The sequence below is a fragment of the Lactuca virosa genome, chromosome 4 (assembly GCF_052849685.1).
Source record: "Lactuca virosa cultivar CGN04683 chromosome 4, Lactuca_virosa_CGN04683_v6, whole genome shotgun sequence".
Lineage (NCBI taxonomy): Eukaryota > Viridiplantae > Streptophyta > Magnoliopsida > Asterales > Asteraceae > Lactuca > Lactuca virosa.
The window spans coordinates 308,764,146-308,779,576 of NC_136429.1; positions in this window are offsets into that span (position 1 = coordinate 308,764,146).

A 15,431-nucleotide genomic window follows, 5' to 3' on the forward strand; every position below is an offset into this window, starting at 1 on the left:
TGAAAAAGCAGTTCATCTTAACCTCCCTAATAGCGAAACCCTAGTTATCTACGGCGACAAACCTAGTACGAACCTTCGCATCATTTCGTGCATACAAGCTCAGAAGTGCTTGCGAAAGGAATATCATGCATTCCTCGCACACATCGTCGATACGATTCAAGAAGTGAAAGATATTAAGAACATCCCAGAAGTACGCGACTTTCTCGACATCTTTCCAGAAGAACTTCCAGGATTACCACCCCAACGCCAAGTTGAGTTCAGAATCGACTTAATGCCAGGAGCTACTCCAGTAGCCAAATCTCCATATCGTCTGGCACCAGCAGAGATGCAGGAACTTTCCAGTCAGCTTAACGAACTTCTCCAGAAGGGATTCATTAGGCCAAGCTTCTCACCATGGGGAGCATCGGTCTTGTTCGTCAAGAAGAAAGACGGATCGTTTCGTATGTGCATCGACTACAGGGAACTCAACAAGCTTACCATTAAGAATCGTTATCCCTTACCCCGCATTGACGATTTATTTGATCAACTTCAAGGAGCCAACTACTTCTCGAAGATAGATCTACGATCCGGGTACCACCAACTACGAGTGTTAGAGGAGGATGTTCCCAAGACAGCCTTCCGAACTCGTTATGGGCACTACGAATTCGTAGTGATGCCATTCGGATTAACTAACGCGCCCGCAGTATTCATGGATTTAATGAATAGGGTGTGTCGTCAATACTTGGATCAGTTCGTCATCGTCTTTATCGATGACATACTCATCTACTCTCATAGTAAGGAGGAACATAGTCAACATCTTCGTCAAGTCTTAGAAAGATTGCGATCGGAGAGGCTCTATGCGAAGTTCTCCAAGTGCGAATTTTGGATTCGAAGAGTCAAATTCTTGGGCCACATAGTTAGTGAAGAGGGAATTCACGTGGACCCTTCCAAAATCAAGGCCATTGAGAACTGGTCAGCACCGAAGACACCTACAGAAATTCATCAATTTCTAGGTCTCGCTGGCTACTATCGCAGGTTCATTCAGAACTTCTCCCGAATTGCGAAACCTCTTACAACACTGACCCAGAAGGGCGTGGCCTTTGACTGGGAAGAGAAGCAAGAGAGAGCGTTCCAAACGCTCAAGCGAGCCTTGTGCACCGCACCAATACTATCCCTCCCTGAAGGGATAGAAGACTTCGTTGTCTATTGCGATGCTTCAAATCAAGGGCTCGGCTGTGTTCTGATGCAACGAGGTAAGGTCATCGCCTATGCCTTAAAACAGCTGAAGACACACGAGGTCAACTACACCACCCACGATCTTGAGCTAAGAGCAGTTGTGTTTGCTCTGAAGATCTGGAGACACTACCTGTATGGTACAAAAAGTACTATCTTTACCGACCACAAAAGCCTACAACATATATTCGACGAGAAGGAGCTCAACATGAGACAACGACGGTGGGTCGAGCTACTCAGTGATTACGAATGTGAAATTCGTTATCATCCAGGTAAAGCCAACGTAGTAGCCGACACCCTAAGTCGGAAAGAATACTCTGGTCGTAGAGTTAAATCATTGACTATGACTATCCATTCACACTTGTCCACGCAAATTAAGGAGGCTCAGCTCGACGCTTTGAAACCTGAAAATGTGGCGAGTGAAACCCTAAGAGGGATGGATAAGAATTTGGAAGTCAAGGGTGGCGGAGCCTTATACCTCATGGATCGGATCTGGACACCGAAACATGGTGGCTTCAGAGACTTGGTCATGACCGAGGCACACAACACTTGTTATTCCGTCCACCCAGGTTCAGATAAGATGTATCTGGATCTTAAAAAGCTATACTGGTGGCCTAACATGAAAGCAGAGATTGCTACCTTCGTAAGTAAATGCCTTACTTGCGCCAAGGTCAAGGTCGAATACCAGAAACCCTCCGGTCTTCTACAACAGCTGGAGGTACCAGAATGGAAGTGGGAGCGGATCACTATGAACTTCATAACCAAGTTGCCCAAGACGACGGTGGACTTGATACCATATGGGTCATCGTCGACAGATTGACCAAGTCCGCACACTTCTTGCCTATCAAAGAAACGGACAAGATGGAGAAGCTTACAAGAACCTACATTTGGGAGATTGTACGACTGCACGGTGTTCCCATATCCATTATCTCGGACAGAGATAGTAGATTCACTTCGAGGTTCTGGCAGTCGCTACAGAGTTCCCTAGGAACTAGGCTGGACATGAGTACAGCCTACCATCCACAGACCGACGGACAAAGTGATAGAACTATCCAAACCTTGGAAGATATGTTGCGAGCCTGTGTGATCGACTTTGGGAAGGCATGGGATACTCATTTACCCGTTGTCGAATTTTCCTACAACAACAGTTATCACACGAGCATAAAGGCTACTCCATTCGAAGCCCTCTATGGAAGATCGTTCAGATTCGTGAATGATTGAAAGCCTCTAGAGACCGACAAAAAAGCTACGCTGATAAGCAAAGGAAACCGTTGGAATTCCAGGTGGGCGACCGTGTTCTATTGAGGGTCTCACCCTGGAAGGGCTTGATACGCTTCGGAAAGCGTGGAAAGATAAATCCAAGGTACATAAGGCCTTTCGAGATTCTCGCAAGAATCGGCCCTGTAGCTTACAAACTTAACTTACCGCACGAACTCAGTAACGTACATTCTACTTTCCACGTCTCGAACTTGAAAAAGTGTTTGTCCGACGAGACTCTTGTAATCCCACTCGACGAGATCGAGATCAACGAGAGCCTCAACTTTGTGGAAGAACCAGTAGAGATCATGGACCGGGAGGTCAAGAAAACGAAACAAAGCCGCATCCCGATAGTGAAGGTTCGCTGGAACGCCAAGCGAGGACCTGAATTCACTTGGGAGCGAGAGGATCAGATGAAACTGAAATATCCTTGTCTTTTTACTTAGTTACTTGTAGCTACTTATTTGCTTAAACTCTAATTTAGGGACGAAATTCCTTCTAACGGGGGGATGATGTGACGAAATTTCTAGTATGTATAACCATTCACTTCAATAGAAGTCAGAACAGTTTCTACTAACTTTCAAGCTCTCTGGAATAAGTTTGAGGGTTTTAAGATTAGTACTTCAGGAGATATCAGGAGAGAGGATGCCCTAGGGTTTATTGTGTAGCAATAATGTCCCAAAACTCCAAGATTTTGGAGTTTACGGCCTAAATAAGGTGTTTACGGCCGTAAACCCCAAGAGTATAAATATGGCACTTAGCCATTTTTAACACTTTTTCACAATTTCAAAGCTAGAACTCAAATCCTCTCAAGTATCATCCGATTTTTCTTCTTGATCTTCAACTTTGTAAGTGTTTATATCCCTAAAAAGTTGATATCCTACTTAATCTAGTGATCTTACATGATTTCATCCGTGAAATCATTCCAAAAGTGTAGATCTTCAAGTTTCACCAAGAACACCAAGAACACACACTAGTGTTCTTGGACTTTTAGCACCTTTCAAGCTTCTATATTGTAAGTACTCTTACCCTAGTGTGTTATAAGGCTAGTTACACTTCTTAATCACCTAGAAAACACATGGAATCAAAGGATCAAAGGTGTTTACGGTCCAAGAACACCTTGGACCGTAAACCCTAACAAAGGGGCCAAAGTGTCCCTAGTCCCTTACCAAGCCTTGGAAACTAGCCTAGACCCCTTCCTTGATGTGCTTAGTACTTGAAAACATAAAAATACCATAAACCATTTGGGTTTACGGCCGTAAACCCAAGGAGAACTGGTCCAAGGACCGTAAACTCCCTAAAGGAGTGAAATGGTGCCCTATTCTCTTCCTAAGGCTTAAACATGAAGTAGGAATGCTTCTTATGATCTTAATGGCTTCAAAACACAAAATGGTCAAGTACCATGAGTTTACGGCCGTAAACTCATGGGTTTACGACCGTAAACTCAATGAGTTATGGGTTTACGACCGTAAACTCAATAAGAGTTGGTCACAAAACCGTAAACTCCAAAGGAGTTTACCCTTGAACCCTAAACTCAATTACAAGGTCCTACCACCCTTAGATGCAATCCTTAGGACTTATAGCACTTAAATCAAGTGTTTTACATGTCTTAGGATGTCTTAAATTTGGTTAATTAGTTGTTTTATGACTAATTGGATACATATATATGTGATTAGATGTTAACTAGGATCTTTGTGTGTGTACAAGTCTTCACTTGACACCTAGCATCCTATCCATTCCATTCAATCAAACCACCCACTACAGGTGAGTTCATACCCCCTTAATCAATCTTTTAAATGATTTTAAATGCTTTCATGGGGGGGGGGAATACAAGTAGAAAACAGGAAGTTATAGAATCAATCACATGTGATTTATAACTGTATTTTCAAACAACTAATTTCACATACTTCAAAATGTGATAAATACAATGCTTTTCGGTTATTTTTACTTTGTTATCAACAAATTACTTTTGAATTATTTTATAAACTGACATCAAGTCATTATTATTTATTGTTCAAAACTCTTAAATGTTTTACAAAACCTCTTTCAATTTACTGTTAAAAATCATATCTATACACTTATGTTTCATGTATATATGTATTGATATGAGAGCTTTCATTCTTTCTTCAGTTCCAACACTCTTAAGTAGCAAGGGTGTATAAACCTACTTGGACATTCAATTTACATTCCAGTAAACTATTATAGGTATATTTTCGAGATTCAAGCGAAATTGAGGAATCAAGTATACTAGTCCTAGTTTTCAACTCTAACTTAAGTTCCAACGAGACTAGGACCTCATTTCTACCACTAGGTCAAGTGCATGATGCGTGTATATGATTCATGAAAAGGTGTTCGAGTCAAAGAATGACCCGAATATGGATAGTCTCTACAGTTAAGTAGTTATAGAATTCACATATCAATGTGAAATCTATGCACACTATCCATTGATTCTAATTGTTTCCAAGTTTCTAGTTGGTTATAACTTAGCTTCTAGTTACTAAGTCTAGTATGTGTAGTGCCTATATGTGCAACTAAGTTTAGTCAAATCTAAAACCGACTCGAATTTTGATGACTGTCACAGTCTCCCCCGGTTGAAAGAATTTCGTCCCGAAATTAAATTCGTGACGTATTCTATTAGAACTCAGTTGAATACAATTGTATCGTTCGGGAGGTGGTGACTTGAAGTGTTCTTTGATTATTTTGGGTTTATTTCCTCAAAGGAAGAGCCCAATTCTTTAGCTATAGTCAAGTTAGTGTTTCCTTAATTCGAGTTCTTTCGTCTAGATTATGGAAAATTTGGGTCGTGGAATCATGATCCAACCATAGCGACCTATTCGAAAAAGATCATCTAGTTAGATATTATCTGAATTAAGAGAGCGGTAGAAGTTTTGCTGAAGCACCAACTGCATTGGGCATTAAATCCACATTGATCCTCAAGTCGCATTCTAAATTAGCACTAAGTGTAAATTCGCCACCTAATAAAGAAGAGATTAGGAACAATTTGTTCACTTCCGGGTTGGCTACTATATCTGGAAAAGATATATTCCGAAATAAGAAGAGGTAACACGAATGAAAGGGGAAGCGATCGAGAGTACGTTCCTAAAAATACGTACTAAGGGTAGACAACGAAGTTTTGTTACATCTCAAATGTAAAGGCTATTTAAGTGTCGTCTATAAAATAAGTTACGAAACGATCGAGGATTTCCGAAGCAATATTTACTACCACGGTTACTCTTACTATAATAAAACAATATTCGAAGAATATATATATTTAGAGAGTCATTGTCGCAAATGGAGGCGATGCAAGTTTATGATAAATTAAACCACCTTGTCTAGATAACAATTTGAGTGATTAGAAATGATAAGTAATCTCACTATTATCAAAATGTGTAATAATTCCAAGATAATGAAAATACATGTGTGGCGATCAAACGAAGTAGTAAAATAATATAAAGATTAATTAAGGTTACAGGTTTAAGTCATCAATAAGGGAATTTATACGAAAATATTTTGATTACTCTTTTGAAAAATTGTCTAATTCTCTAAGCCAGGACAAATTCAAGCTTATGAGTCAGAATATTTATAAAAACAAAGTTGAGAGTTTAGGAACTCACTGAAAATTACAAAGTAGAATGCTATTTTAAGAAATGTGTAAAAATATCGATCATTGAAAATAGTGGATTCTTAATTTAGTGTTTCTTCAAAAACAATCATTTAGAGAATAGTTAATCGTAAAATTCAAAACTTTTTGATGTATTTAAAAAAAAAAACATAAGGATACATATCCTCCACATATATTTTTCGGATATAGAAAAATTATAAGCATAAGGGTATTCATCTTTGTATTACTTATAAGGAAAAATACAATGAAACTTGCATTTTAAATCAAGTTTCCGAATTTAGAACGAAAGGGCAAATGTAAATAAGGAATACTTGTTTATTGTAGATTTCAAAATAAAAACAAGATGTATATGGTAAAAAGCGTAATTGAATATATCAAAGTTGACTAAATCAAAATTATGTCTTACGACTATACACGTATAAATCGCTCAAAACGAAAAGGGTAGACTTCTAGTCTTTATGTATACGAACATGATACCAGGAGAAGCAAAATAGACAGAAACAAAGTTAGACGATGTATTATGTTAAGATTATGGCGTGCGAGATCTAAAATCAGAATTAGAGCGAGAAATCAAGTTCGGGGGGGGGGGGGGGGGAAGAAAAAGGAAGATAGCGGCGGCAATGATTGCTATTGTTAAAATTATAAGAACAATACCTATAGGTAGATTTAAAACCAGGTTGAGATATATTTCAAACTTCAATATTTGATGTATATTGATGATGAAATAGACATGTGGGAGTTCTAAAGTGTTTGCTAAGGATTGCTAAAAATTCATAAGTTACATATTAAGTTAAACTCCATTTGTGAAAAAGAAGAAGCCCTACAAATGGCAATTCTTTGACTGGGGTCCAACAATGGTTAAAACGGATAAGGTAAATACTTAACATATTTAAAAGAATAATTACTTTTTTTATTTGAAAGTGCCTCACTGGAAATTTAAAAGTGAACACTAAGTTTTCAATTCTTTAAATTTTAGAAACTTTACAAATTATAAAACTAATTTGAAAAAAAATAAAAAAAATGAGGTATGTTGGAAATGTAGGAATTAGAGATTTCTTATAAACATGTTTAAATTAGAAAGTTGTAAAAATACCGTGTTGGGTTTCAAGAAAACACATTTAAGTAAAGTACAATGCCTAAATGAGAAGGTAGTCAAAAGTCTTAAAACAAAAGTGGTTTGAAGATCCGATGAAGCTTTTACACATAATATGAACTTTAACGTCATATGTTTAAGTTTTATAGCATAAAGTTTAAACACTTTTATAAAAGAAAATGTTTCTAAGTTTTTCGAAAACGTGCCAAAATGGTAAGCAAGGTTTAAAATGGTGTATATGCCCTTAAAAGCACATCTATCCATTGAAATGGATTGAAATGAAATTGAAATAGCAATGTTAAAACAAATATTGGTTAAATTGAGTTTTGAAGAAAAGTGTTAAATTAAAGCAAGTTGTTAAAACAAATATTGGTTAAAATGGTGTATATTGGTTAAATTGGTTAAGGATCGGGATGACCCGGATGACTATAAAAAGTTGAGAGAGATTTTGAGAGAGATTTGGGAGAGATTTGGGAGAGATTTGATTTTAATCAATATTATTGTACAGTCTCGCAATGCAAGGTTCGTGAACCCCGTTATGCTTTGTTTATGATTGTTTTAAGTCCCCAAAAGGGTCCATAGTCGTGTTTTTGATGCATTTAACTCCCTTCTTAGGGTTTTACATTGTTAAACACATAAATTCTCCGAGACACTTGAATTCTTGACATACAAATGCACATTTTTATACATAGAATAACTTTTAATATAGAAGTACTAGTTAAGTTTGACCGCTTTGACTTGTTGACTTTGACTTGAAATTGACGGTTGTCACATTATCCCCCCGTTAGAAGGAATTTCGTACTGAAATTTGCATTTTGAGTGGGACTTCAAGGGTTGGGTAATAGATGTGGATACTTTTGCTTCATTTGGCCCTCACGTTCCCAAGTAAATTCGGGTCCTCGCTTGGCGTTCCTGCGGACCTTTACGATGGGATGCGGCTTTGTTTCGTCGATTTGACCTCTCGGTCCATGATTTCAACAGGTTCCTCTATGAAGTGGAGGTTCTCATTGATCTCAAGTTCTTCCAAAGGAATGACAAGGGTCTCATCAGATAAACATTTCTTTTAAGTTCGACACATGAAAGGTAGGATGAATGTGGTTGAGTTCCTGTGGTAATCGTAGCTTGTATGCCATCGGGCCAATCCTGGCGAGGATTTCGAATGGTCCAATATACCTTGGATTTAGTTTCCCACATTTTCCAAAATGTATTAACCCCTTCCAAGGTGATACTTTCAGTAGTACTCGATCCCCAACTTGGAACTCCAAAGGCTTCCGTCTCTTATCCGCGTAGCTCTTTTGTCGGTCTTGCGAAGCCTTCATTCGTTCTCGAATTTGGACGATCTTTTATATTGTTTCCCTTATGATCTCCAGGCCAGTGAGTGTGCTGTCAGGAACTTGCCCCTTTGCTAGTTGCGTATCGCCCACCTCAACCCAGCACATAGGTGATATCCAATTACGACCATAAAAGGCTTCGAACGGAGCAACTTTGATGCTAGTGTGATCACTATTATTGTATGAGAATTCGATAAGGGGTAAATGAGCATCCCAAGCTTTAACAAAGTCTATCACACAAGCTCTTAGCATGTCCTCTAATGTTTGAATGGTCCTTTCACTATGCCCGTCGGTCTGCGGGTGGTAGGCGGTACTCATGTCTAGTCTAGTTCCCATAGATTTCTGCAGTGACTGCCAGAACCGTGACGCGAACCGACTATCTCTATCGGAGATATTGGATATCGGTACTCCGTGAAGTCGCACAACTTCTTTAATGTAGATCCTGGTCAGTTTCTCCATTTTGTCTGTCTCCTTTATTGGTAGGAAGTGTGTGGATTTGGTTAATCTGTCGACGATTACCCAAATGGTGTCAAGTCCACCCGTTGTCTTAGGTAACTTGGTAATGAAATCCATCGTAATCCGCTCCCACTTCCACTCGGGTATCTCTGGCTACTGAAGTAGTCCCGAGGGCTTCTGATACTCCACCTTAACCTTGGCGCAAGTCAGGCACTTGCCCACAAAGGTAGCTATTTCGGCTTTCATGTTCGGTTACCAATACAACTTCTTGAGGTCTAAGTACATTTTGTCTGAACCAGGATGCACGAAGTAACGAGTTTTATGAGCTTCGTTCATGACAACGTCCCTGAATCCACCAAATTTTGGTGTCCAGATCCGGTTCATCAGACAACGAACCCTGTCATCCCTGACTTCAAGATTTTTGTCCATTCCTCTCAACGCTTCACCTACCACATTCTCTGGTTCTAAGGCTTCTTCCTGTGCCTCTTTGATTTCCGCGGACAGGTGTGAATTGATGGTCATGGTTAACGCCTTAACTCGGCGGCCCGAGTATTACTTTCTGCTCAAAGCGTCTGCAACCACGTTGGCTTTTCCTGGGTGATAATGAATTTCGCATTCGTAATCGTTTAGTAATTCCAACCATCGTGTTTTCCTCATGTTGAGTTCTTTTTTATTGAGGATATGCCGAAGGCTTTTGTGGTCGGTGAAGATAGTGCACTTAGTGCTGTAGAGGTAATGTCTCCAGATTTTTAGGGCGAAAACTATTGCTCCCAGTTCGAGATCGTGCGTCGTGTAGTTTACCTCATGCGTCTTCAGATGTCTTTCGGCGTAGGCAAGGAATTTTCCTTGTTGCATTAACACACATCCTAGACCTTGGTTTGATGCATCGCAATAAACCACAAAGTCCTCGGATCCATCCGGTAGGGACAAGATCGTAGCACTGCACAGGGTTCGTTTTAGTGTTTCGAATGCAGCCTCTTGCTTATCCCCCAGACGAAAGTCACTCCTTTTTGAATCAAGGTGGTGAGTGGTTTTGCGATTTTGGAGAATTTTTTAATGAATCTTCGATAGTAACCGGCGAGTCCTAAAAATTGTCGGATTTCTATGGATGTTATTGGTGCTGCCCAGCTCTCGATTGCCTTGATCTTTGAAGGGCCCACATGTATTCCTTCCTTGCTGACTACATGTCCGAGGAAATTCACTTCTCAAATCCAGAACTTGCACTTTGAGAATTTTGCGTACAATTTATCCGCCCTCAGTGTCTCCAGGACTTGACGTAAATGATGGCTGTGTTCTTCCTCACTATGGGAATAGACTTGTATATCATTGATGAAAACAATCACGAACTTGTCTAAGTAAGGTCGACACACCCGATTCATCAGGTCAATAAATGACGTGGGTGCATTTGTTAAGCCAAAAGGCATCACTACAAACTCATAGTAACCATAGTGCCTTCTGAAGGCTGTCTTGGGAATATCCTCCTCTTGAACTCATAGTTGATGGTACCGTGATCTAAGGTCAATCTTCGAGAAGAAAGTTGCTCCGTGCAGTTGGTCGAAGAGGTCATCGATTCGAGGCAAAGGGTATCGGTTTTTAATGGTGAGTTTGTTTAATTCACGGTAGTCAATGCACATACGAAACGATCCATCATTTTTCTTGACAAACAAGACTGGTGCTCCCCAAGGCGAGAAGTTTGGCCTAATGAAACCTTTGCTTAGCAATTCATTCAATTGACTAGAAAATTCCTGCATTTCGGCTGGGACTAAGCGGTATGGGGATTTGGCTACGGGGGTAGCTCCAGGAATTAGGTAGATTCAGAATTCGACTTGTCTAGCAGGGGGCACTCCTGGAAGGTCTTCCGGGAATGTGTCGGGGAAATTACAGACCTCCGGAATGTCTGTGATGTTTTTCTCTTCTTGTTTCTTGTCTACGACGTGGGCTAGGAAGGCGTGGTACTCTTTGCGGAGAAAATTTTGAGCCTTGACACAAGAGATGAGCTGAATGTTTGAGCTGGGTTTGTCGCCATAAACGACGAGGGTTTCGCCATTTGGCAGATTAAGGCGAACGGCCTTTTCGTGACATAGGATTTGAGCATGGTGAAGGCATAACCAATCCATGCCAACGATGACATCAAAACTTTTTATGGTGACCGGCATAAGGTCGATTTGGAAAGACTGATTGTTTAAGGTGAGGGTACACCCGGTGTAAATGTCGTTAGTGTTCTCTGCTTTTCCGTTAGCCATTTCTACGGTGAATGTGTCTTTTAGTGTTTGTGGTTTTTGTTTAAGCAAGCGTTTAAATTGATGGCCTATAAAGCTTTTCTCCGCGCCACTATCAAAAAGAATGCATGCATTTGTATTGTTGAGGAGAAACTTACCTGTGACCACAGTTGGATCTGCAACTGCTTCCTCATGACCTATCGCCAGAACTCTGCCCACTTCACCAGAGTTGGGGTTTCTTTCCTTCGGGCAGTTTCGCTTAAAGTGTCCTGCTTCTCCACAACCATAGCAGGTTCGGCTTGCTCCGGCGTTGGCAACTTGTGCATTTTGTTGGACTGGCGCTTTACAAAATCGAGCGGTGTGCCCCTTTTTGTTGCAGTTGGTGCAATGCATTTCACGACATGCGTCGTTGTGGTGAAAGTTGCACTTGTTGCACTTGGGTAGGTTCCAGGCGTATTGCCTTATCAGAGTTGGGGTGGCAGTGGTTGTAGCAGTGTGCACAACAACCACTTGTTGCTCTTTGGAAGGGTCTTGAACTGGTTGACCGTTCTTCTTGCTCCAGAACTTCTTTTTGTTGCTTCCTCCTTTCGCTTGCTCGGGGGTGGTTGTCACAGTGCCATGGCTGGCTTTAAGGTCGATGAGTTGTTGTGCCAGATGTCTGGCACTGTCAAAGGTAGTTGGCTTTGAGGCCAATACGTTTCCTTGAACTTAGGGAGATAGTCCCCATATGTATCTTTCCACCTTTTGGCTTTTCGGAGTAACCATCTTGGGACACAGCATGGCTAGATCGCTAAAGCTTGAGGTATAAGACAGGATGTCAGAGCCTGTCATTTTGAGACCCCAAAGTTCTTCTTCCAACTTCTGTATCTCACCCCTTGGGCAGTACTCCTTCATTAACAAGGTTTTCAGGTCTTCCCATGTTATCGAATTAGCCACTGGAAGTGTCAATGCTTTGACGTGGCCATTCCACCAGGTGAGGGCCCTTTCAGAATATGTGCATGCTGCAAATTTGACCTTGCTTGCTTCAGGGCATTCGCATATTTCGAAGATGGATTCATTTTTCTCAAACCATTACAGCAATGCTATGAGACCTCCGCTTCCATTGAAGGTTTTGGGTTTGGCACCTGTAAAGTCTTTGTAGGTACACTCTCTTGAGCGTCATCGGCTGTCCCCGTGGTTAGAATTTATGGCACCATTACCCGCACCACCCGCATTATTGGTGCTGATTTGGGACATTGCGGCTGCTACTGCGGCTGTTACGGTAGCCTGGAACATTATTGGGTCGAACTGAGGGGGTGGTGGCACTGCAGTTCCTGCGGCGGTGGCACGTCTAGGATTTCTATGAAGTGGCATCTTCTGCCATATCAAGAATGAAAAGACAATAAGTCTTTGATAACACTCACAAGTCGAGAGTTAGAACTAAACATTATTAGTTCTTAATATGTTCATGATTCCGACTTGTAAAGGTATTGTAAGAATCCATTCATACTAGAGGTCTATAGATAATGAAATATAGACTTTATGAATTTTTGATAGTTTTGATTCTCATGAAATGTCTGTGATAGAATCCATACCGGGCCCATCCAACAATCGTTTGATGTATAATATTTATATATAATTAAGATTAAATAAACTTTTGAATCTAATGGGAATGCCCTGGGCCCACAACCAAACAAGGAACAGGATCCAAGGCGGAACGGTCATTTCTAGGTCGACACGATCTTAATTATATATAACATTGATTTATACATCAAACATCCATAAATCGGACACCAGTAAATTTAGTCTGAAAGCAATCCCTATTATGAACTTGATGTAATGTTCCCAATAAAACAAATAGCGTGTCAATTTCACTGATATAACTTAGTATACAATATTTGGGAAAATTTGACCCTACCAGGGGTCTATGCTACATCAATGTATGGAAAAATTTTGACCGCCTAAAAGACCCCGGAAGCGTAAACACTTAAATCGCGAGATTGGACATAAAATACTTGAAAATAATAGTAATATTTATCCGAAAAACTAGATTAAACTGAAGCGAGCATTGCAAACACTACTTGCGGCGGTTGAAGCTCTGAGGATCACGAAGTGAAGACACAAAGTTACTCGTTTCCCTCATTTCAGCTCTGGATTCTGCCGCTTGGCGTTCTGCTTATGCCAGACGTCCTTCTAAAGTGGCTCGGTGTTCTCGGAGCTCTTGTACTTCGGCTCGGGTCGCGGCCATTTCCCGTCGAAGAACCTCGGTGCGGTCTCGAGTCCGATCGTCGTCATCATCCAACCAGCGAAGACAAACGGACATGACTTGGCTGGTGGCACCAATTTCCATGAGGTGGCTGGTGTTTATCCTTGTTTGCTCCTTGTGGCGTGTGACACGGTGAACCATGATAGGAATGGCTCTGTCGGCTGACCCTCCTCTGCTGAGGTCATAAAAACCTCATTGCATGCCATAGGGAGGACGTTGACCTTGCTCTCGGCTCCATCTATGTATAGTTTCGGCCCATTGGGGCGTCGGGCCTTGGAAGTGTTGCGGAGGGATAGGAGCAGGATGTGGATTGTAAACTTCGGGTTCTGATTCGGTTCCATCTGAGTCTTCTTCCTCTTCACCATCTACTGATTCTTCCTCTCCCATGGGCTCCTCATCCTCCATGGGTACTTCTTCTTCCATGGGTTCCTCTTCGGAATCTTCCTCTGGGTCTTCCACAATCCAACCTACATTCCCTTAGTTGGGGAAATAGGGGTCACCTGGCAAGTGAAATACTGTCATCGCGCCTGTACGAGAATAGGGATAAGAAGGATATCGTGAGAAATTTTGGTATAAGAAGTTAGTTATCGCAATTTATAATGTGATTATTACGGTTTTTGTGTTAAAATACTCCTATGGTATTTTTATGTTTGATTCTCAAGGTTTTTGGTAAGTTGAAGACTTGTTGCTCATCATGATTCTTCTTCGGCATACGTTGGTCACACCTTGGCTAAATATAGTTGATCATGCTATATTCATGTCACACCCCAAAACCGGAACGGCGGAAACGTTCTGGGGTGGAGGACGTCATGTACAGTATCATAACAACACATAATAGTAAAGACAAGAAACAACATCAATTGCATTAATATAATAATTGTAATACAAGCATGTTCTATATAGTTTGTAAGACACCCAAAAGTATAATCAAAATAAAAGATGAGTCTTGTATGTGCTCCATCTTCTCAAAAGCTTCATCGGTACCTGTCTACTGATGCCCTGAGAATACAAGTTATTTTGAAAGAGTTTATCATCATAAAGCTGGTGAGTTCATAAGTATTTAGTGTCATTGCTTGTATGAAAATGTTTCTAACAACTTAATGTAGTAACTGATTTCAAATGTTCGTAAATAGTATACTCCCTAGAAAATCCTATATTTTCCAGTAAAAATGTAGTCTTCTACCAAGACCCGATTGTTTGTATACTTGTTCTTTCGTAATAGTAAGAGTTTTCCCCAGTGAAACTATCAGTATGAAAATATAGTTTTAGACTTCACTCATGAAAGGTGATTACAAAATAATGTATTAAGGAAAAATAATGTTTTTCCTCAACAGTGACACTGCTGGTCATAAAGTGATAAAATACAGACTCCAGGTAGTACTAAATGTACAGTACACCTCGGGGAGTCTAAGGTAATGAAAATGTAGACTCCAGGTAGTATTAAATGAACAATACGCCTCAGAGAGTCTATTTTGCCTTTAATTCGTAATTGGTTAATTAAAGGTTTGAATGTGAACTCGTATGTAACCATGCTGATCGACGGCTGAATAACTAATGACCCTCCAGGACGTATGTAGTGAGGTAACATTCTGTCACCCTTTGGCCTTATCGACTGGGACTGTAGCTAGTAGTCGGGATATGGGAGTGTCTGTCGCGTATAGATCTATACACATAATGTCTGATCTCCCTCCAGGAGACTCTAGTTACTAAGTGATACCACGATGAAGTGTCGTATTGAGAAGTAGTATGTCACATTCGGTTTATAGTATTCAAAAGGTTGTATAGTATGTCATGGTATAGTGATGTTTTCTCTTTTCTAGTATATAGTATGTTCTCTTGTATAGTGTATAGTATGTTTTGTTTCTCACTGTAGTACTCATGTAGCGACTCGTAAATGTACCGACTCTTGTATGTATCTTTGTAATAGTAGTAGCGAGTAGTAATCCCTTAACTATACCTATTATAGTTAAATAGTAATGTGGTTTGTATGCCTTCG